The sequence below is a fragment of the Hibiscus syriacus genome, unplaced genomic scaffold, assembly GCF_006381635.1.
Source record: "Hibiscus syriacus cultivar Baekdansim isolate YM2019G1 unplaced genomic scaffold, ASM638163v2 tig00117048_pilon, whole genome shotgun sequence".
Classification (NCBI taxonomy): Eukaryota; Viridiplantae; Streptophyta; class Magnoliopsida; order Malvales; family Malvaceae; genus Hibiscus; species Hibiscus syriacus.
The window spans coordinates 12,890,804-12,914,391 of NW_024063538.1; the positions used below are offsets into that span (position 1 = coordinate 12,890,804).

The 23,588-nt window shown below is 33.7% G+C and overlaps 1 pseudogene; it reads right to left on the reverse strand.

The window, feature by feature from the left end:
- Positions 1-7,081: 7,081 nt before the first annotated feature.
- On the reverse strand, positions 7,082-8,501 carry LOC120197629 (annotated as a pseudogene).
- Between the last annotated feature and the right edge of the window lie 15,087 nt (positions 8,502-23,588).

Below are 23,588 nucleotides of genomic sequence, written 5' to 3' on the forward strand. Positions count from 1 at the left end.
ATTGGGAAGGGCCATACGTTGTGAAAAAGGCTTTTTCGGAGGAGCGTGATCTTGGCAAAATGGATGGAACAATTCTGAGAAATCCAATAAACTCAGATTCTGTCAAGAATATTATGCTTGAAGAAAAGAAGAAAAGAAAAAAAAGGGAAAAAGAGAAAAGAAAAGAAAAAGGGGGTCAAGGTGAAACCCGCAAAGGGCATCTTGTAACCAAAAGAAGGATTTGAGTTGAAAACCTGAAAAGGCGGCTCAAATGCAGTTTGATAGGATCTGGCAATTAAACCCTCTTAAGATTTGAGAGTTTGGAAGAAACTTCACATCTACAAGCATTTTGACAACGTTTGAGATCTTCCAGACAAAAGCTTACATCATCTCTAAATTGTGTCAACTTGATAATTTAAAATACTTATGCTTATAATTTGTTGAGACATTTGAATTTTTATCATTTTATGTTTGCCATAACTTTGAATACAATTCTATTTATTTCAAGTTCATTTATTTGAGATTCAATTTATTTTGGAAATTCAATTTATTCTTTTCTATTAACTTAACATAATTTTGAAATAATTTAAAGATTTCTGAATATCACTTTATGTTAATACTTTTGAATACATGGAATACAAAGTAGGCAAATCATCACTAGCTTAAAGCCATGAACATCAAGATTGTTATACGTGATGCTACCGACAACAAAGTCAAATCCGCCAAATCTACTCATCAATTGCTCCAACCGATCACCATTCAGTTCTTGCACATCTGTTTTCAAAAATATACTAAGACAATAGAAGGTGATCTTTGCAGCACTGATTCCAACAAAAGGAAACAAGACATTGATATCACTGGGAAATATGTCTCTACACAGATCCTTGTGTATGGTTTTTAAAGAAAACTAGAAGTATTTCCACCTCATCAGGTTCAAGTGGAGCAACTTTATTACTTCCAACCCATACTAGATTCCATTTTCACACTCATCAAGAAAATACTTCTGGACATTCAAAGGAAGGCCATCATTTCTTTGTCAATGGAAAAGCATCAACACATGGAGGAAGTAGAATAAGAGAAAATCTGTTCTTAATTGGCAGAATTAAGAATATAGCCCTTTTTAGTGTAGCAGCATGGAAATGCTTCGAATCTACAAATTCTGGCTTTACATCGAATAAGTACTGTGATATCCCAGTCCAAACATTAAATAGAACAAATGAATTTGCCAATAGCATCTTCTGGAAGTGTTCTTTGAGTTATCTGATCTGATTGTACAGAATCAAGCATTGAATTTGGAAGATGAATTTGCCAATAGCATCTTCTGGAAATGTTCTTTGAGTTATCTGACCTGGTTTAGCAGAACAATCATTGAATATAGAAGATGAATTTGCCAATAGCATCTTCTGGAAGTGTTCTTTGAGTTATCTGACCTGGTTTAGCAGAACATTCATTGAATTTAGAAGATGAATTTGCCAATAGCATCTTCTGGAAGTGTTCTTTGAGTTATCTGGTTTGGTATGAACCCAAAAAACCAATCATTGAATTTAGAAGATGAATTTGCCAATAGCATCTTCTGGAAGTGTTCTTTGAGTTATCTGATCTGGTTGGACAGAACCAATCATTGAATTTGGAAGATGAATTTGCTCATAGTAGAAATAAGGAGACTCAATAGCATCTTCTGGAAGTGTTCTTTGAGTTATCTGATCTGGTTTGGTAGGAACTACAGAACCAATCATTGGAATTAAAAGATGAACTGCATGATCGTCTTCATTAAGAAGTTTCTTTTCAAGATTCTTTTGCTTATCCCTTTCCCAAAAATCATAGCATAAGTTTCGTCTTTGCTTGTAACTGGGATTATCATATAATGGCTTCCCATCTTTTACCGGAAGAAGTGCGTCAGCATTTTTAGTCATTTGAACAGCACATATAAAATTTGCCAATTCTGCAATTGATGAATTTGGACCACACATCTCTACATGGCTATTGAGAATCCCATTTTTGTCAAGTATAACAGTTTATTCTCCTCATCAGAATCAGAATTCAAGATTTCTCGGTATTAGAAGAACTATCGATATCTGTGAAATCATCTTGAAAGGTCACTTCATAATCAGATGAGTTGTTATCAGAATCAACATGTTGCCTGAATGCAAGCTTTTCAAGAGCCTATACTATTGAGTTTTATTCTCAAGAGATTTTTGTGACATTATATCTACATTGGTCAAAGATGATAGATTCTTTCATTTGAAGAAGAAAAATCTATTGGGTTTTTACAATTGAAGAAATACTCAATTCACCAATCTGAAATCAAATAACTCAACATTCATGCATCATATTTTAGGTGTTTACAAAAATAGGTGCATTTTCATTCATTTTCATCTATGTTGAATTTTTAACAGGAATTTCAAAGATTTTAGCAAAGATTCAAATCCATCACTTGATGGAGCATTTTTTCCAGAGAAGGTTCATAATGAGAAGAACTCATCTGAAGAAGGAAGAAGAAGTTCGTAATGAGAAGAACTTGTTCAACTTTTTGTTTGAATTCATCACTTGATGGATTATTTTTGCCAGAGAAGGTTCATAATGAGAAGAACTCATCTGAAGAAGAAGAAGAATTCATAATGAGAAGAATTTGTTCAACCTTTTACTTGAATTCATCACTTGATGGATTATTTTTGCCAGAGAAAGTTCATAATGAGAATAACTCATCTGAAGAAGGAAGAAGAAGTTCATAATGAGAAGAATTTGTTCAACCTTTTACCTGAATTCATCAAATTGATGGATTAGCTTTTCCAGAGAAGGTTCATAATGAGAAGAACTCATCATCTGAAGGAGGAAGAAGAAGTTCATAATGAGAAGAATTTGTTCAACCTTTTATCTGAATTCATCATTTGATGGATTATTTTTGCCAGAGAAGTTCATAATGAGAAGAACTCATCTGAAGAAGGAAGAAGAAGTTCATAATGAGAAGAATTTGTTCAACCTTTTGTCTGAATTCATCACTTGATGGATTATTTTTGCCAGAGAAAGTTCATAATGAGAAGAACTCATCTGAAGAAGGAAGAAGAAGTTTATAATGAGAAGAATTTGTTCAACCTTTTTGGTCAAATCTATTACTTGATGGGTTATTTTTTTCAGAGAAAGTTCATAATGAGAAGAACTCATCTGAAGAAAGAAGAGAGAGTTCATAATGAGAAGAACTCATCAAAAGCTTATTCAACCTTTTGAATGACTCTATCACAGAAAAAAAGGAGGTCATCATCATCCCCAGCAGAAAGTTCATAATGAGAAGAACTCATCTGGAGAGAGAGAAGAATTTATTCAATATCTCCATTATGATCAAAGTAAAGTCAAAATGGATAAAAATAATTACATACCAATTACAATTGGACCGGCCCAGTTACAAACCAACCATAACCGGTCCAAATCAAACCAGAAACCCTAAACATTTGGGTTTCCAGTTAGGGTTTCCTAACCCTAATCTAAACCAGCCGCCTCATCACAACCATTGGATCTGGCACGATCCAACGGTCCAGATGGCTCCAGAGGGAAACCCTAGGGTTTGATACCCTAGGGCCACGCGGCGCCGCCCCAGCTTCCACGCGGCTGCCGACAGTTTTCTCGCCGCCTCCGCCGTTGCCACGTCCCAAATGAAGACTCCAGAAGATCAACGTCAGCCGTCCATGCAAGGCTACAGGGTGAGTCACCACTGGTAGTCCGGTGACTCACCGAGACCCCCTCTTCGGACCGGTCCGACGGCTACAACGGTGGTGGCTATAAAAGCCACCACCCGAACCTGAAAAGAAAAACCAGAGAGACAGAAACCGAGACAGAACCGGAGAAAAAAAAAACAGAGAAAGAGAAAAAAAACAACAACAACTAAACCAACGATCTCAGTCAGCATCAACGCAGCAAGGAAAAAAGAGAGAAGAGAGGAAAAAGCTTACCCTGTCATCGGAGAGCCCCAACCGTCACCGGATCTCATCGGAACCTTCGAAACACCGAAGGTACTTTTGTAGATTTGCTCCGATTGGGAGCTTTTTAGGAGGAAACAATACCGGAACCGTCCTTAGGACGATCTGATCTATCTATTAGTATAAAAAGAATTTTTTCCGGCCACCGGATGCGGTGGCCGGCGGTGATCATCACGGCGGCACATGGTGGCCAACCGGTAACCGGCTTCCCTCCGGTGAGGGAAGCTAGAGAGAGGCGAGAGAGTTTTTAAACTCTCTCAGTTTAGAGAGAGAGAGGGAAATAAGAAATGAAAGTTGGCCCTTCGGGCCAGCCGGTTTGGGACCATATATAGTCCTTCCCGAACGACGTCGTTTCGGGAAGGACTATGCGCGTAATTATAAAATAGTTAAATCCCGTCCGTAGTCCTCCCAACTTGTAAATTTTATATTTTGGTCACTAAACTGAATTTATAATAATTTTAATTCAGTCTTTGAATTTTAATTTTATTCATTTTAGTCCCTTTTATTAAAATAATATATTTAGGATAAATGACAGATTTAATCCCTTAAATTTTAATAAATAATTTTTTAATCCCTAGTTCATATTTTTAATTTATTTTATTATAAAATTTGAATTTTAAATAATTTTATTTTGGTCACTAAATTATTAAATTAAAAAATAAAATATTTAATCCCTATAATTTCAATTAATTAGGAATTAGATTTAATTTTATTTTTATTATAATTTAGTTATTTATTTTATATGTTTTCATTTTACTGCTTAAAATATATTGTTTTAGTGATATTTTTATTTTATTATATTGTTAAATATTTTTATATATTCATAAATATACATATAATAAATAGTAATTTTTTTAAATATTTATTTTTAATATCGAAGAAAAGGACAGTCTTAATACAACTGGATGTTCTATTCTGATATTTTAAAATTAAAAAGTAAACAATATTATTTAAATTAATATTTATCAATATCAAAGAAAAGAGCTGTCTTAAGGCACCTAGAAGTTCTTTTCGGATATTTTTAAATAAATAAATTTTTTTATAATTTTGAAATAATAGAATTATAAATTAAATATATTTTTGAATTTTTAAAATTTTAATAATAGAGACAATTTATAATTAAAAAGTACCAATTTTAGGCGTTGTAGGGGTGCTAATCATTCCCTAAACGTAACCGACCACGAATCCCTTTTTATTATTAAAAAGAATGAATTTTTGGTTATAAACGCAGATCAGTTTATTTTTTTTTAATTGGTGTTTTATTAAAACTCTTTTAAAAAAATAATTTTTAGGTATTCGACCTACCTGACCCAAAAGGCCGATGGCGACTCCCAAATTATTTTCAAAACCATTTATTCACATCACTTTTCCCGCCAAACAAATAAATTCGTGCCCGGACGAAAACCGGTTACGACAGGGTATTTTTCAAAAACAATTATTGGGTTTTTTAATATAATAACGCCCTTTCAAGCACCATGTTTATCCTTTGTTTGGTAATCAAAACACCATACTTACCGAGAATGGATGTGCCAAGAAGGATATGATGACTTGGCTGAGAAGGGAACGATGTGCTCACAGCTGGGTCTGGGAACCCTCCCCATAATTCTTGACCATTTTACTTTGAATGTAGATGGAGATGGTTGTGCCAAGTCATCTTTGTAATATATTTATCATCTACAACCGTATCATAATAATTTTTAAGATTGTCATGATATTATAATATTCAGAATTTTTAAATATAATATTAAAAAAAATCAAATCACAATATAATTTCCACAATATTCATAACTACCATCTCATTCACAATCGATACAGTAACCCAAATTTAAATAGAGGTGAGCGTTCGATCGAGTCAAGTCAAAAATATTTTGAGTTATTCGAGTTGATGAGTCCTTTTTTACAATTCGGAGTTGACTTGAAATTTTTTCGAGTCGAGTCAAGTCGAATTTTCGAGTTTGTGTTCAAATTTAATTATCAATATTTATAATATTATGATTTTATTTGATTTTAATTTAAATAGTTTTTATGATCATATACAATATATATATAACAATACATTCCTGGGTGATTTTTGATAAAAAAAATACAATACATATATATTTCTTTCATATGTGCACACATATATCATACAAAATTGAGGGACTCGACTCAAACTTAAAAATTTATCCACTAATTACTAAAAATTTCGAGTTATTTGAGTTGTATTTTACAACTCGATTTGAACTTGAAATTTTTTCGAGTCGAGTCAAAAAATCGATTTTTCGAGTGGAGTCGAGTTTTGTTCACCCCTAATTTAATACTACGGTTTACACACGAAAATGAGTGTCGCTTCTTGCTCTCTTCCTACATAAGATGATAGTTGTTGATACGAAGTTCAGGTTTGGTGGTTATCTGCATTTCTTGCTGGGGGGGGGGGGGGGTATAGCTAGAGATACTAAAGTGAGCAAGAAGGCATCCCTAGTCCATAGTGCTTCCCATCTATCCACCTAGGCTATGCTTTAAATTATTTTATTTTCAATAAATTATCTTATTCCTCTTTCAAAAATTAGAACATTCTTATTTTAAAAATCTAAAAAATAATCTTATAGTTTTATCACCATTGTTAAATTAATATCTTGTTTTAATCATTCGATCATTGAATTTCTAACCAGGATTGATATGATCTTTATTCCATCAAAACTTTTTTTTTAGCATTTAAGCTATCATTTATCTTAAGGTGTAAATAAGACATCTATCTTCGCTAACTATCTGAGTTCAATTCGAAAAAAGAAAATTAAACTTGATTCGGTAGTTATCAAGTTAAGCTTAAACAACTAAGTCGAATTTGAGCACTTGAATACCCAACTTGAATGGCTGGCGAGCCTAATTAAGTCTTTCGAATTTAATATATATTTTCATATTTTAGATTATATCTGTCTTTATTGAATAGGAAAAAGCTTCATTGGGATTGAATTGAGTTTTTGTATAAAAAACGATAAACAAGTTTAACCAACTGCTAACCCAGAAGAAACTAGCAATCTGCTTTCAATATTGAAAAATGGGAATATGTGCAAGTATGAAATCAACAAATTATTTGTGTTTCTTTCCTTGATCATAATTAGATTAGTGAATGGACACTCAAATCATGATCATCATAGAGAGAGTGCGGTGCTGAAGTCCATGAAGTTGGGGGGCGCATCCCTCCACTGAAGCTCAATATCTTCAGCTACCCTTTGAGCAACGGAGGAGGCACCCAGCAAGCCTCGCCTTGAAAACCCTACAGCATATAACCCGTCTTCTCCTTTCCATACCTTGGGAAATGGCTCCCGTGGAATCCCATCTTTCTCTGAAAACAAATATGTTCCCTTCAACCATTGCGCTACATTGCTTTTGTAGCCAGTCGCCAAAAAGATGGCATCAAACCTCTCCCCTTCCTTCCGTCCACAAACTCCGCCCCATGGTACGTTATTCGTTTTATTCCCGGATAAATCTAATACGTTATAATAGAGGAATTTAGTTCAATTAACTACACACATTATACCAAAGATTTGTACGCAATACCTTGATGTTTCCACTCTTGATCTTTGCTGTTGTACCAACATCCAAAACGGGTGTCTTACCGGATATGCTCTTGAGTTTTAGGGGACCAATTTTTGGATGACGGAAACCGAATTTTTCGGTGTCTCCGAGCGCAAACCGATCTACGAGACGAATGGGGAACTACTTAAGCATCCACATGAGCAATCCAAATGTTGATATTCCGACCATTTCACGAGGGAAGACGTGCACCTGAAAAAATGTCGATTAAAAAAAGGGCTGAAGAAGAAATGATTATTAGAAGAAAGAAGCAATTGTTACCGAGTCTCGAACGACGAGTGATGTGTGAGCATTGAAGTTGGCAAGATCCAAAGCAACCTCCATGCCGGAATTCCCACAGCCAACCACCAAAACATCCTTCTCTCCATACGATCTTCCGTTTCTGTAGGAGATTGTGTGAAGTATAGGCCCATCAAAATCATCCATTCCTTCGATGAACGGCATCACTTCATCAGCATTCTCTCCAGTGGCCACAATGAGCCACTGCGACACATATTCAATTTGTTCTCGTTTCAGCTCCGAGGTGATGACTCGCAAAACCCCATATCGATTATCAAACTCCGCACTCACTACAGTCTTATTAAAAACGGAGTCTAGATCAAAATGGTTCTTATAAGACTAAATAATCTAGAAATTGTATTTTGGTCGGGTATATAGGGTAGTCGAGAGGGAATGGTAGGAAGGGGAGATCGCAAAATTTCTTTGGAAGATGAAGGCAAAGACGATCATAGGTTTTCAGCTTCCACAAGGAAGCTATGCAATCAGCCCTTTTGAGGATTAAGTTAGGGATACCTTTCCGTTTGAGACAAGGAGCAGTGGCTAAACCGGAAGGACCAGCACCGATTATAATAGGACATGTCACCCACAAACAACTTGTTGACTTTGTCATTTTTCTTGTTAACGATGGCGGTGGACACTTTTTTGCTTCAAGTTAATTAATACTCCATAAACACCAAAACACCAAAATATATGGTGGAAAAAACGAATAAGTGATTCGTGAAAATCGACTTCTAAATATAGATCGACCGAATATCTGGTGATGATGACATGGGTTTTAATCTTATCTATAAACCAGATTCACTGGAGAGAGAAAATGTATCTGCAAATTCCCAGATTTTTGGAGGGTTGATTTGAAAGAGTCCATGAATATCTACAAGCACGATGCGATTGTTATGGTTAAAAAAGCTGAGTATTTATGTGATATAATATAAAATATTAATCATTAAACATATATAAATATTTTATTTTATGTGATAGAGAGATTCGGTGGTAATACATTCATGCATATATAAATATTATTAACAAATGCCTTTAAATAAGAATCTTCAGTTATTATTTATTTCCACCGTTACTCATAATCTTAAAAATGTGTTAATAGAATATTCAGTTATTATATACTGATATTGTTGTCCCATAATTTAAAATAATGTTTATGTCCTTTCTTTCTTTATATATAATTATTTTTTAGTTTATGAGTTAATTGTAGCTCCTGCTTATATATAATCATCTCATTATTATGTAATAAAATATAATAAATACAACCATCTTTTTCTTCATGTTTCAATAAATACATACAAACATAAAACTAATACTATATTGTAATTAAAAAAACTATTACTATACTGATATATGATTTATCTGATTTAACTTAAAATCTATATCTGATCTAAAATGCATTAAAATTTTAGTTTGAGAAAATAAAATTTATTCGTTTAGACATTGATATCCTTTTTCACCCATCTCACCAATGTTGGAGTATGGTCTTGAATGACCTTGGCTTTGCTGCTTTGCTGTTGGTCGAGCTGCTTTGTTGATTTCTCATGTGTGGTTAATAACGTTCAGTGTGAAGTTGTTGAGAGTTGGTTACAAGTTGTTAGAGCTTCTAGAATTTTAACTAACTAATTGACTAGCTGTATAAATAAGCTACTCCTTGTTGTGAGAAAATAGATACGCTAATATGCAGTTCTGGAAATCTTTTAAACATTATTTTCTTCCTTATTTTCTTTGTGATGGTTGTTGTTGAATTCTAACATGTTATCATTCACCAAGTCCTGGAGTTTCTTCATCGTCCCCTACTCGTTCATTCTTAAGGTTTCTTTTTCACTATGTATGGAGGTTCGTTGTTTCTCAATTGTTGTAATTTTCGATCTTGTGTTTCGCTAAAGGCGGTTGCAGATCTAGAGGTGTTGTAGATCGGTGGTTGAGGTGCTTCTTCTTCAGTTTCTGGTTGTGGTTGTTTTGTCTCACTCGTTACTTTTCCTATGGCTTCATCATCGGTTAGTTTGACTGTTCAACATATTCCTAAGCATGATATTGTGAAACTATCTGAGAGCACTTATCTTTTGTGGAAACATCAAGTAATGTTGATTGTTGATGGTTATGGTTTATTGAAATATATCTCTATTGATATTATTTCTCCTAGTGAGTTTGTCACGAATGAATCAGGCAAAAGGAGGAGAATCATGTTTTTGTGGTTTATAGGTAACAAGATAAATTATTGATATCTTGGCTCTTAACCACTGTGAGTATAGAAGTTCTTCCTCACCTTACTGGTCTTACGTCTACGCTCACCATTTGGAGTGCTATTTCATAGCTTTTTGGCGCTCGTTCTAGTGGAAAGATATTCGCTCTTAGGCATAGTGTTCACTCTTTAAGGAAGGCTAGTTTAATTGTAGGTGAATACCTGGAAAAGGTTAAGCTTGTTTGTCATATGTTGAATGCTATAGGGAGTTTAGTAACTGAGCATAAGCATGTTAGTGTTGTTTTGGCTGGATTATCTATGGAGTTTGAGTCCATAATTGCTATTGCTTCTCGTGATGCTCTATCGTTGGATGCTTCAACTGAAATGCTTCTCAATTGTGAAGCTCGACATAAATATTTTCTTTGTGAAGGTGCTTCGGTTAGCATAACAGTTCATTCTGGTGATAAGGATTATCGAGAGTTGAGTGCCAAACTACTACTGGAGATGTTTTGTCTCAGCAAAAATCAAACCAGTTAGAAATCAACAAGGTGACAGTTTTCAGGGTAGAGCTCGTGGTCGTTATAATAATTCCAATCGACCTCAGTGTCAGCTATGTGGAAAATTTGGCCATACTGTTCAGAAGTGCTACCACAAGTTTGATCGCAAGTACTCTGGAGTGACTGATTCTACTCCTCAAACTAATGAATGATGGAAATAACCACGTAATTTTTTGGTGACAAGTAGCGGTCTACAGCTGGTATGCAGGCATATAATCACTCGATAAGTCCTGGGTTTACTCAATCTCCTGTATTCTTATATCATCCTACTACTAACCCTGTTTTTCCTGGTGTGCATTCATTCGACACAGTGCCATACTATCAGGGGTGTCACTTGTTCACTCCTCAAGCGTCGTATCAGATGTTTGTGCTTCCTGTTAGTGCACCTTTTATTGATTCATACCAAAAGTTTCTAATGTTGTTTGGTATCCAGATAAGAGAGATACACATCATGTTACAAATGACATGTATGTGTTTAATTCTGGTGTTGTTTACACAGGTAACAATACCCTTCTTCTGGGTAATGGTGAAGGTGTTAAGATCTCAAGGCAGTCTTGTCTGTCGAGTAGTTTGAAGCCTTTATTGTTACACAATATGCTTCATGTACCCAATATAAAGAAGAACTTGTTATTCGTATCTTAATTCACTCATGACAATAATGTTTATTTTATAGAATTTCACCTGTTTGAATGTTTTGTGAAGATATACAGACTCTGGAGATTCTGTTAACAAGGAGGCTCACACGTGATGGGTTGTACCAATTACTGTTGTACACTATGGAGGAGTTGAGTTGGCAGTTGAATAATATCTCAAAGTTGTCAACTGGACTTGTGGGACAAACATCTTGGTCATTTGTCGATTGTTGTTGTAAGAGCTGTAATGAAGTCATGTAATGTTTTTCCTAGTGAAAATAAGTTGTCTCATATTTGTACAACATGTTTACAAAGAAAAGCTCATAAATTTCTGTTTTGTAAATCCTTAACTGAATACAAGGAATCATTTCATTTAGTTGTTTTTGATGTTTGGGGTCCAACACCAGTTACTTCTACTGATGGGTTTTCATATTATGTGTCTTTCATAGATGTTTATAGTCAGCATACTTGGATTTATCTTCTTAAGAGGAAATCTAAAGTAATGCAATGTTTTCTTAACTTCTATAAGATGATTGAAGTTTAATTTGGTATTGAAATTAAAATTCTTCAGACTGATAGAGGTGGTGAGTATCAAGCACTTAAAGGTTGGTTTCTTGCAAATGGTGTTCAATAAAGAATTTCATGTTCGAGTACGTCCGAGCAAAATAGAAAAGCAGTGAGAAAAGATAGACATGTTATTGAGATGAGGTTAGTATTGTTAGCTGAAGCTTCATTGCCATTGAAATTTTGGAGTCATGTATTTGTTTCAGCAGTATAACTGAGGTGTTAAGTGGAAAGTCACCGTTTGAAGTTCTTTATCAACAAGTTCTCGATTATTTTATGCTCAAGGTTTTTGGTTGTGCTTGTTTTCCTCTTTTGAGGCCTTTTAATAAGCACAAGCTAGATTTTTGGTCAAAACAATATGTTTTTCTTAGATACAGTCCTTTACATAAAGGATATACGTGTTCGGATGAGAATGGAAGGGTTTTTATTTCAAGACATGTTGTCTTTGATGGGGGTTTTATCCATATTATGTTGGCAAAGTGGAAGGCCAAGCTCATTATGATAATCTTGCCTCGACTAGTATGTTACCTATGGAGGTGTTAGGTGAAACTTGTCTTAACAGACCCATGGAGGTTGCACCTAGTTCCATTCATAGCCGTGATCAAAACCTTGTTCTACGTGTGCCTGGTTCAACACAAGTAGTGACTACTATGGATGATAATATACATGCAACTACTGAGTTAATGATACCTGTTACGGCATGTGAAGTTGAGGTTACTATTGATAGGCATGAGCTACTGGTTCTAACTGTTTTAAATAGTAATTGTGATATGTTGGTTGGGTCAAATTCCAATGCTGCCACTCGTGCAAAGTCATAGGCTGTTGTAGAGCAGTGCAATGTTCATCCAATGGTGACACGAAGTAAGAATGGTATTTGGAAGCCAAAAGTTTTTCATGTGGCTTGCTTGGATAAAGAACCGAGAACCATCAGAGAAGCTATGAAGAGTCTTGAATTGAGAACTGCAGCTTACGCAGAATATAGTACGCTGATGAAAAAATAACACCTGGACACTTGTTCCTCTTCAAACAATAGAGAGGCTATAAATTGTAAGTGGCTATAAATTGTAAGTGGCTTTTTAAAATCAAACGAAATGTTGATGGTTCCATAGCAAGGTACAAGGCTCGACTTGTAGCCAAGGGTTTTTTTGCAGCAACCAGGGTTTGATTATCATGAAGTATTCAGTCTTGTTGTCAATCCATCAACGGTGCGCGTAGTTCTTTCACTTGCACTATCAAAGGGATGGCTGTTAAGGCAAGTCGATGTAAACAACGCATTTTTGAATGGTGTCTTAACTGAGGTGGTGTATATGAAACAACCACCGGGTTATGAGCAAGGTGATGGAAGCTTGGTTTGTAAGCTAAACAAAGTGATTTATGGTTTGAAGTAGGCTCCTCGAGCTTGGTTTGAGAGGCTTAAGGAATATTTGTTATCTCAGAGTTTTGTGTTAGCAAGGTCTGATGCTTCACTCTTTGCTAGGAAAACTGCTGATAGTATTATGTATTTTTTGGTATACAGTGATGACATTATTCTTATGGGAAGTTGTGAGGAAGAGGTTCAGACTGTTATTGACAAACTAAATACTCAATTTTCTTTGAAGGATCTCAGGTCTTTGAATTTTTCCTTGGGAATTGAGGTTTATCGGGAATCTGGTGGTCTTGTTTTGAGTCAACAAAAATATGTCTGTGATCTTTTGCATAAAAGCGGCCTGGAGGATGCTAAAGGGCTTCCCACACCTATGGTGTCCAATTGCAAGTTGTTTATTGATGTTGGAACACCCATTGAGGATGTAACTCAATATCGAAGCATTGTTGGTGCTTTGCAGTACATTGTTATCACTCGCCCAAACATTGCCTTTACTTTCAATAGGGTATGTCAGTTTATGCAAGCTCCTTGTGACACCCATCTTCATGCAGTGAAGTGAATATTGGGATATTTGCAAAGGACCATTGATTTTGGTCTTCGCTTTTCTATATCTTTTCGATTGTCTTTAATGGGGTTTGCAGATGCCAACTGGGGATCAGATGCTGATGATAGAAGTTCAACCTCAGGGTATTGTATTTATTTTGGTGGGAATTTGGTTTCCTGGAGCTCTCGTAAATAGTAAGTTGTTGCTAGTTCTACGGCTGAGCTAAATATCGGAGTGTTGCGTATGCTGCTACTGATATGGTATGGCTTGAATCTCTTCTTAGTGAGCTGCATGTGACTCCTCATGGAAAACATGTTATGTGGTATGATAATTCAAGTGTCGAGGCAGTTTGTGGTAATCCGATTCTTCACTCCAAGTTCAAGCATGTTGAGCTTGATTTGTTCTTTGTTAGGGAGATAGTTACTGCAGGCAAGCTTTCGGTTCAGGAGGTTCATGCTTTTGAGCAGGTTGCTGATATATTAACTAAACAATCGAGTGATGAGGAGCATGTAGAGTGATAGTTTATTTTAAAAGAGGTTTGATAGTAGGGGGAATCTTGGAATGTGACTTGTTAGTAGAGAGGTTTTCTAGTAGGGAGAATGTTAGAGTATAGTCTTGAATGACCTTAGCTTTGCTGCTTTGCTGTTGGACGAGTTGCTTTGTTGATTTCTCACGTGTTGTTAATAACGTTCAGTGTGAGGTTGTTGAGGGTTGGTTACAAGTTGTTAGAGCTTCTAGAATTGTAACTAACTAACTAACTGACTAGTTGTATAAATAAGCTACTCCTTGTTGTGAGAAAATAGATATGCTAATATGCAGTTATGGAAATCTTTAAACATTTTTTCTTCCTTATTTTCTTTGTGATGGTTGTTGTTGAATTCTAACAACCATTACCTATGTTCACTCCTCCAAGTCCCCACAACCAAGGCAACATCAACTTCACTGATCAAATCCAATATGTCTTATGTAACACTTCTTTCTCGTATACGTACCTATATACGAGTCGGAGATGTCACATTATTTACTGTTAGAAAAATAGAAAATATTTGTTTCTTTTAAAAGAAAAGATTATAATTAAAACACTAAAATAATTAATCGTGTAAATTCAAAATAAATGAATTTAACTTCATTTCAATTCCAATTTTATGTAGCAACTTAGCAATTTAAAACTGTAGTATATACTAAGTAAATCTACCTAAAAATTGCTTAAATTAATATTCATCTATATGGAAATAAAATATGAATTAATGAAATACTACTCTTGTCTAATAAGGTTCATTTTTAAAACTAAACTTATATAATTTAATCAAAAAAGTAGCTTAAGACATATTTAAATCAGAGCATCAAAACACATAAATATATACATGCCAACTAAGAATAAAAAACAATTGAAAAATATGTCATACTGAATCTGGAAGTCTGAGTTGATCCTCAAATTGTGGAATGTCGAGTCTGGCTTCTTACTCTATCAACTTTGCTTTACCTACGTGTCAAACAATCACACACTAAGTTTTCACTTAGTGAGGCAATCAAGTAATAAATTAGCTTTTTCAAAGTAACATGTAAAACGTGTATTATAGTATAAAACATTATTAAAATAAAACATGTATAAAATAAAGGTATTAATCAGAATCAATTTCATGTACTAGAAATCTGTAATTGAACTATTTATTTACAAGACATTCAATGAAATCTATACTATTTCGTTTCAATTCATATCACAACCCAGTGTATAATCATGAAAATGCATGGTACGTGAGTATGATAATGTATAATCATGAGAATGCATGGTACGTGAGTCTATGATTGAGTGTTCTATGTTATGTGAAGTATAATTATTTGTGAATAATATGCACATAAAGTTCCCTGTGATTGCACCATAGGTACACTGTGAATGTACAGGTACTGTAGAATACATCAACACTGTACCTATGATCCTGAATACATAAATGTATCAGGTACCTATGTTGTATATAAATGTATCTCTGTATGATCGATCAATAACACTCCACCTCGTGACATGCTAATTGTACCATTAACTCTCATATCACATACAATGGGATTTTATCAAAATCATATGTTATTTCATATATAAAACATCCATATCGAATATCAAAGTCTCATAAATAAAATTGATGCATTGGACAGTTCATACCCAAAACATTCATATACTTAGTAAAATATTATTAAAATATATGTATTCAAAATACGATTTAAAAATCTTTTTAATAAAATCAATCGAGGTTAACTCATCGCATGTCTTCTTAATATTATATTTAATAATCTGTTAGTTGCACTCACTTATGCCTCACTAGCATCCTTACTTATACTATGGCTTTACTCATTAACTTTGTCCTTCTATTTTAACTCGCTTTGAGCTTAATTACGATCATGATCTACATGAAAGTTGATTACTCGACATATTAAATTTCAAACATATGTTAGTACTTTAATTAACATAATAAGCTCGTATGCATATAAAATTCTAGAAATGTAATTAATGGATTAATCTATACTAATTTTCTTTCTCCTAATCGAAGCTAACTTTAATTCATTCAAAAATACTCTTCCAAGTTTTAAAAATCATTCCTCACCATAATTCTCTTAACTTTTCAAAACTCCAGATTTAGCCACCAATAACCAGTTCTTTAAAAATCATTCCAACATTTCAAAAAATCCAAATTTGTCCTTTAATATTCCACTCAAATTCAATAATATCACCATATTCAACCACTATCACAACACTTTCAACTTAATACCTCAACATTACACTTTTTCCATTTCACCACCAACTTTCCCAAGATTTGTGAATTGGTCCCTAATCTTATACAATTTTTCCAAATCAATCCAATTCATAATTCTAACAATAATTTTCAACATAGTACTTTAACTTTTCAACATTTGCATTTTAATCTCCCAATTTCCCAAAGAACGTGAAAAGATCATTATACTTGATAAAATTCCAATTGATCCAAAACACAATTCCAAGCACATATGATCAATCTTATATTCAATCTAAGCCCTTAGGAATTTTTGAAAAAAATTCTCAATAATGCTTCCTTATGGCCGAATATTAGGGGATCATTTCCTAATAATCTCCAATTTGTTTCATGCTTGAAATCATCACCTACATATCATTTCCATTCATTGCAAATCATTTTCACAAAAAAGACAATCAAATTCTACAATTCTCCAAAACCCCCTCTAGTGGCCAAATTCTTAAACAAGTCCCTCTAATGATTTTTTATCATCTTTCATGCTTGTATATGATTCTATAACACTCCCAACATCAAAATCTAACCTTATTTCATTGAATTCTAACTTCCCCATCATCCACCATATTCACCTATTTCGCAATAAAAGCAAGGAAACAATGAAATATTAACACTAAATGAAAGAGAATTCATAGGGAAATATTTTTCTATTTCACAACTTGGTCCACAATCCTAATAATTTGGCTAAAAATGAAAAATAAAGCTCGTTCACCTTGGTTATGGTAACCCACGACAATGAAGAAGAAGAAAAGAGACTATCGTGAATTTTCTATGGAAAAATCTTAAGACACTTGTATAAATTCTGCTTAAAATGAGTTTAAAATTCATTTTAATCCCAAAAGTCCATTATACCCTTAATGAATCTTGATATTTACCTCCTTTCCATACTTTCATCACCTTTATTACATCATCATAATAATATAAAAATCATAATTATTGATTTCCATCTTTGCCCATGAATTTTCCCAAAATTTCAATTTATTCACTTTAATTCAACTATTCCACTTTAACATGAAATTCTACTTAATTTCACTGATCCACCATAAATTCTGCTGATTAAAAACATTAAAATAATACTACTAACCGCAAGCTACCATCTTTCATATTTTTTTAAACTTTCGATTCAATCTGGTTATCCAAATATTTTACTGAACTTTATCCTTAATAGCCTTTTATACAAATCCCAGATCAAAAATCTAAAACCCACGAAAACATCATTCTTGGGGGTGAACTATTTATTTATGGGCAAAAAATATATATCTTTTAAAAATTAAACTTTAGTCCTTAAAATTTTATAAATTTATACTTTGGCCACTAAACATTTAAAATTTGTATTTTGATCACTAGCTAAAATTTTAGGGTATTACAATTCTCCCCTTAAGAAAATACATGGTCAAATTTTCAGTCTATATATACTGCAGAAATGTGAGAAAACTGCTTTTCCATATCTTCCTCTCTATCCTAAGTAGCTTTATTGACTTTATGTTTCGCCAAAGAACCTTAACAAATGGAATTGTCTTGCTCCTCGATTCTTTGACTCTATATTCCAAAATATTTATTGCTTTTTCTTCATATGTTAAAACTGGTTGAATCTCGAATTCCTCTGGTGTGATGACATGAGAAGGATCTGATTGATACTTTTGAAGCATCGACACATGAAAAACATTATGAATCTTATCCATTTCCGGAGGTAAAGCTAACCGATAAGCCATCGGACCAACTCATTTCGCAACCTTATAAGGTTCAATGAATTTCGAACTCAGCTTTCCTTTTCGTCCAAAGCGTAGAATCTTCTTCCAAGGTGATACTTTAAGAAACACTTTATCACCCAATTGATATTCAATCTATTTTCTCTTTAAGTCCGAGTAAGACTTTTGTCGATTGACGGCTATCTTAAGATTATGATAATCTTAACATTCTCTTCTACTTCTTTGATCAAGTCAAGGCCAACTATATCTCGATCTTTTAGCTCGAACTAATTTAATAGTGTTCGACACTTTCTCCCATATAAACCTTCATAAGGAGCCATCTTGATGCTCACTTGATAGCTATTGTTGTAGGCAAATTCTGCTAAAGGTAAATACTTTTCCCATGGTCCTTTGAATTCAATCACATACGCCCTTAGTAGACCTGGAAAATTTGACCCATACCCGATTACCCTAACTGATTTACCCGACCTGAGACCCGATATAAACCCAAATATGATAACCCAAATGTGATCTGAAACCCGAAATAAACTGAATCAAAACGTAACCGACCAAAATTATAATTGAACCAAAATCAACCCAAATCGAAATCAACCAGAACTGAAGTCAACCCGAATCGAAAATAGCCCAAACCGAAAGCAACATGAACCGAAAGTTACCCGAACTGAAATTAACCTAAATTGAAAATAACCTGAACCAAAATCAACCTGAATTTAATTTAACCATATCCGATCCGATCTGAACTTTGACCCAATTTTAACCCGATAATTGAGTCTAAGTAAACGGATAATTTATTTATTTATTTATTATTATTATCTATTTTTATTAATTAGATAAATAGTAGAACGATTTATATTTTATACTCATTTTATATTATGTAACTAGTTAATCACCACCTTTAGTAATAGTTCAATATAATATTTCCTCAGTTAAAATATCATCTCTATATATGATAACTTCTAAATCATTTCAAAACATTATTTTATATAAAGGATTATAAAATAAAAGTATTCAAACAAAAAATTCTAAAATGTGATAACTTTAAATCACATTATTTAGACAATTGACTATAAATTAAAACTCAATTATTCTTGCATATCAAACTCAAATTCTAAAAAACCAATTCTCATTTAAAACTGATATAAAGATACAAACCAAATCAAATACTGACACACTTTCAATGAAACTCAATTATTCTTGCATATCAAACTCAATTATATTAAAATAATTTGGGGAATTTTTGGTGCGTTAAAATACATATATAAAATAATATAAAAATTAAATTAAATTAAATTAATATAAAAATTATAGTGTTTGTAATTTTTTAATTTAGGGTTGAGATTTAGGAAGAAGTTAATGTGTTTTAGTAAAATAATATAAAAATTAAATTAATATATATATATATTATGTATTTTATAAATATGATAAATGATAATATTTATAATAAAAGTAAAATATTATAGAGAGTTAATACTACAATAAATCCTAGAATTTATTAGTATTTATAAAGTTATTCTTATACTTCCAAATATTATAATTTGATTTTTTTTATTTTGAATTTTAAAGATTTATTGATTTTTATAGGAAGTGGAGGCCTCGTTAAAACCCCCTTCATTATTAAAGGAACACCAAACGGTATTCCTTAATCAGTGGAAGGAGGAAAAGAGTGCCTCAAAATTCATTAATAACTGAAAGATTAAATAATGTTTAAAAGAACCAATCTCCCTTACAAAACATCCTGAAACACTCCAAACAAAACATCTAAAACCCAACAAAAAAACATCCTAAACCCAACAAACAAAACTACCAAATACCAGCCTTAGCTAAACTATCAACTTCAATATTAGTTGTTCTGTCAATCCATCTGATAACACCCTCCAATCCTCTTATCATGACAGAAATTTCCTTAACTAAATCAAGAAAAACTACATGACATCTATCTAAATTCTTCACCCAATCCACTGCAAGTTTGCTGTCAGATTCAACAATCCACCAATTCTTAAACCTCTGGAGAGTAGACTCAAAGAAAATTAAACCCCTCTTGATGGCAGTTAGCTCCATAAAGTAGGAGTGTCAGGACCAGCATGCTCTTGGAAATAACCCTTCATCTCTCCACCCTCATCTTTTAATAAACCACCTATACCACTATTTCGCTAATCTTCGTAAACAGCTACATCCACATTCAATTTTAGATAGCCCTTTGGAGGAGGAATCCAAGACACAACTTTAAGAAACGAATTTCTGGAAGAAGAGCAGAAATTTCCAATAGATGGATCACTAATGAGAGAGCCTTTAGTGATATAAACCTCCTTGAACTTAGCAAAAAACCAAGAAGCAAGCCTAAGCCTAGCCATGAAAAATATCTCAATCTGATCTAAGGACCTTCCTTCAAACACCACGACATTTCTAAATTTCCAAATAGTCCAAAGCACTACTCCCAGAATTAAGGACCAAAAAGGAGAACAAGGTACCAAATTATTCCAAGCTAGTAAAAATCCTTGAGCATTAACATGAAGAACTGAACTAAGTTTCCAAAAATTCAGAAACTTATTCCATAGGGATCATACCACCGTGCAAGAGAAAAATAAATGAGGGATAGATTTGATCTCCCTTTTACACAAAGGACAAGAAATATCAACAATCCCCGAAACCCCTCCTTTTTGTAATTCAACCTTTTCTGCCAGTTTCTGATGTGCTAACTGCCACATAAAAGATTCTACTCTTAGAGGCACTAACCTCATCCAAATACATTTAACCTAAAAATTATCTTCTGTAGATTCAAGAAAACAAGTCTTCATACAAAAGTTAACAGAAAAAATACCTTCCCCGTTCCCTCTCCAAACCAGACCATCTCTAGACTCTTGGGAAAGACTGAAATTATGAATGACAGCTAGTAAATTTGAAAACTGATCCAGCTCCCAATCACAAAGATTTTGTTATCAACTGAATATACCAAGACCAACCTGTTGAATGAAACTCACCAAACTCATTTAAGATCCCAAATTTGATTGGAAGAAATAACAAATATTATTGGGAAAACATTCTTCAAAGGTTGATCTGTAGCCCAAATATTGAACCAAAACCTGATGCTCTCCCCATTACCCACTTTGACTTGAAACAAACTTCGAAACTTAGCACCAAACTTATCATCTTTAAAATGATTATTGACCACCGATTTCTAAAGCCAAGAAACATTAGTTGGTAATTTGTTTTTGAAAATAATTAGATTAGTGTTCAGATTATATTTGGAACAAATCATCTTCTTCCAAATGGATTCTTTATCATTAGCAAACTTCCAAGACCATTTCCCTAATAAAGCCCTCTTTATAAAATTAATATTCAACACACCCAGACCACCATAACTTTTTTCTTTACACACTGTCGACCAAATAACCCAGTTAATATTCTCTGACTCTGCCCCTCCTCCCCATAAAAAATTTTCCATGATGGAATTCAACTTAGAATTCATTGATGCAGGAATTTTAAACAAAGACAAAAAATATGTAGGTGAAGAGCACAATATCGATTTCAATAAAACCAGTCTCCCTGCCAAAGAAAGGGTTTTTGCCTTCCAACCCACCAGTTTCTTGAAAAATTTCTGAACAACCGGATCCCGCAAAGTAGAAGAATTCATGTTTGCACCAAGTGACAACCCTAAATAATCAAAAGGGAAAGTAACAACTGCACACCCAATGTCAACTACCCACTCCTTGACCTCTTCCTCACTAATGTTAATGCCAAATATTTTTCTTTTGCTGAGATTAAGCTGAAGACCTGTCATAACTTCAAAAACTCGTAGAACTCTCTTAACATTTAGTATTTGCGTCTTGGATGCTTTACAAAAAATTATTAGGTCATATGCAAATTGCATATGAGATAGCATAAAAGAATCGTAATCTTTGCCTATCACCATACCACTGAACAAACTCGATGACACCGCCTTGAGAAGAAGTAGATTGAGCATCTCTCCTATAAAATTAAACAATAATGGGGATAGGGAGCAGCCTTGTCTACGACCTCTTGCCATTGGAAACTCATCTGTAGGCACACTATTAACCAAAACTGACACTGATGCTGAAGTAACACATTTTCTTATCCAACTGCACCATTTTATTCCAAAACCCATTTTTTCCATTACTTTAAAAAAGATATCCCAATCCACTGTATCATAAGCCTTCCTGAAATCTACCTTAAACACGCAGCCGTTCAATCCTTTCTTCCTCCAAAAGTCTATTCATTTATTATCTATAAAAGAGCAATCCAAGATTTGTCGACCATGAATGAAAGCAAATTGCGAAGCACTAATAACACCATTCATGCAACATCTCAACCTTCATGAAAGACACTTCGAAAGGATCTTGTACATCCCACCTACTAAAATAATAGGTTTGAAATCATCTAATCCACCAATGTTATAACCCTTTGGGATGAGGGTTATGAAAGTGTGATTAATGCCATGCTCCCAATTTTTACCCAAATAAAAATTATGAAAAACTTCCAGTATATCACCTTTCAATGAAGACCAAAACCTTTTGAAAAATCCCATATTCAGCCCATCTGGCCCTAGCACTTTTTCACTATCACATGAATTTAAAGCCCCTCAAACTTCTTCTTCCGTAAACCTCTTTTCTAAACTAAGCCCTGCTCCTAAGAAATTCTTGGAAAATTCAGCTTGATTTCAATCACTTCCAAAGTAGATCGAAAATTATAAGTTTCAAAAAAATGATCACGAACACTTGCCTTAATGAGAAGAGGATCATAAATGATTTCATCTTTAACCTTGAGAGCTTTTAAAAAAATTCATCCTCCTTCTAATTGTTGCACAAGAGTGAAAACCTTTTTTATTTCGATCTCCATCTTTTATTCATTTCACTCTTGAGTTTTGTATCCAAATTTGATCCCCAATCCTATATAATCTCCACAATTAGAATCTCAAAGAACACAATTCTTCTACTCTATATGTACCGCTCACAATCTGTTGTGTTTGTAAATCCTTCTCAAGTTGATGAATCTTCACTTCTAAAGCAAAAATAAAAGCACTTGGAAACTTATCTCTCCTTCTAGACCATTTTTTAATAGCTGATTTGGAGCTTCTAATGATACTCAGAATACCAGCTCTTCTTTGAACTTTCTTGTATTCTTTAATAGTAGCTACAACTTGCTCATCAAACCCTTCCTCATTCATTAAATAATTGAACAACCTGAAAGGTTTCTTTCCCCAATTATATCCCCCACTCTGAAGCAAAATTACATTATGGTCAGAAATAGAATTCGGAAGTAAAAGTTAGGTGATGTCCGGGACTGCAGCTGAGAAATTAATACTCAACAAAAACCTATCCAATCTGACAACTGTCGGGACTTCTCAATTGTTACCCCAAGTAAATCTTCCCCCAATTAATGGAATATCAATTAGAGCATATTGTTTAATAAATTGCCTAAAAATCTCCATAGAAATTATGTT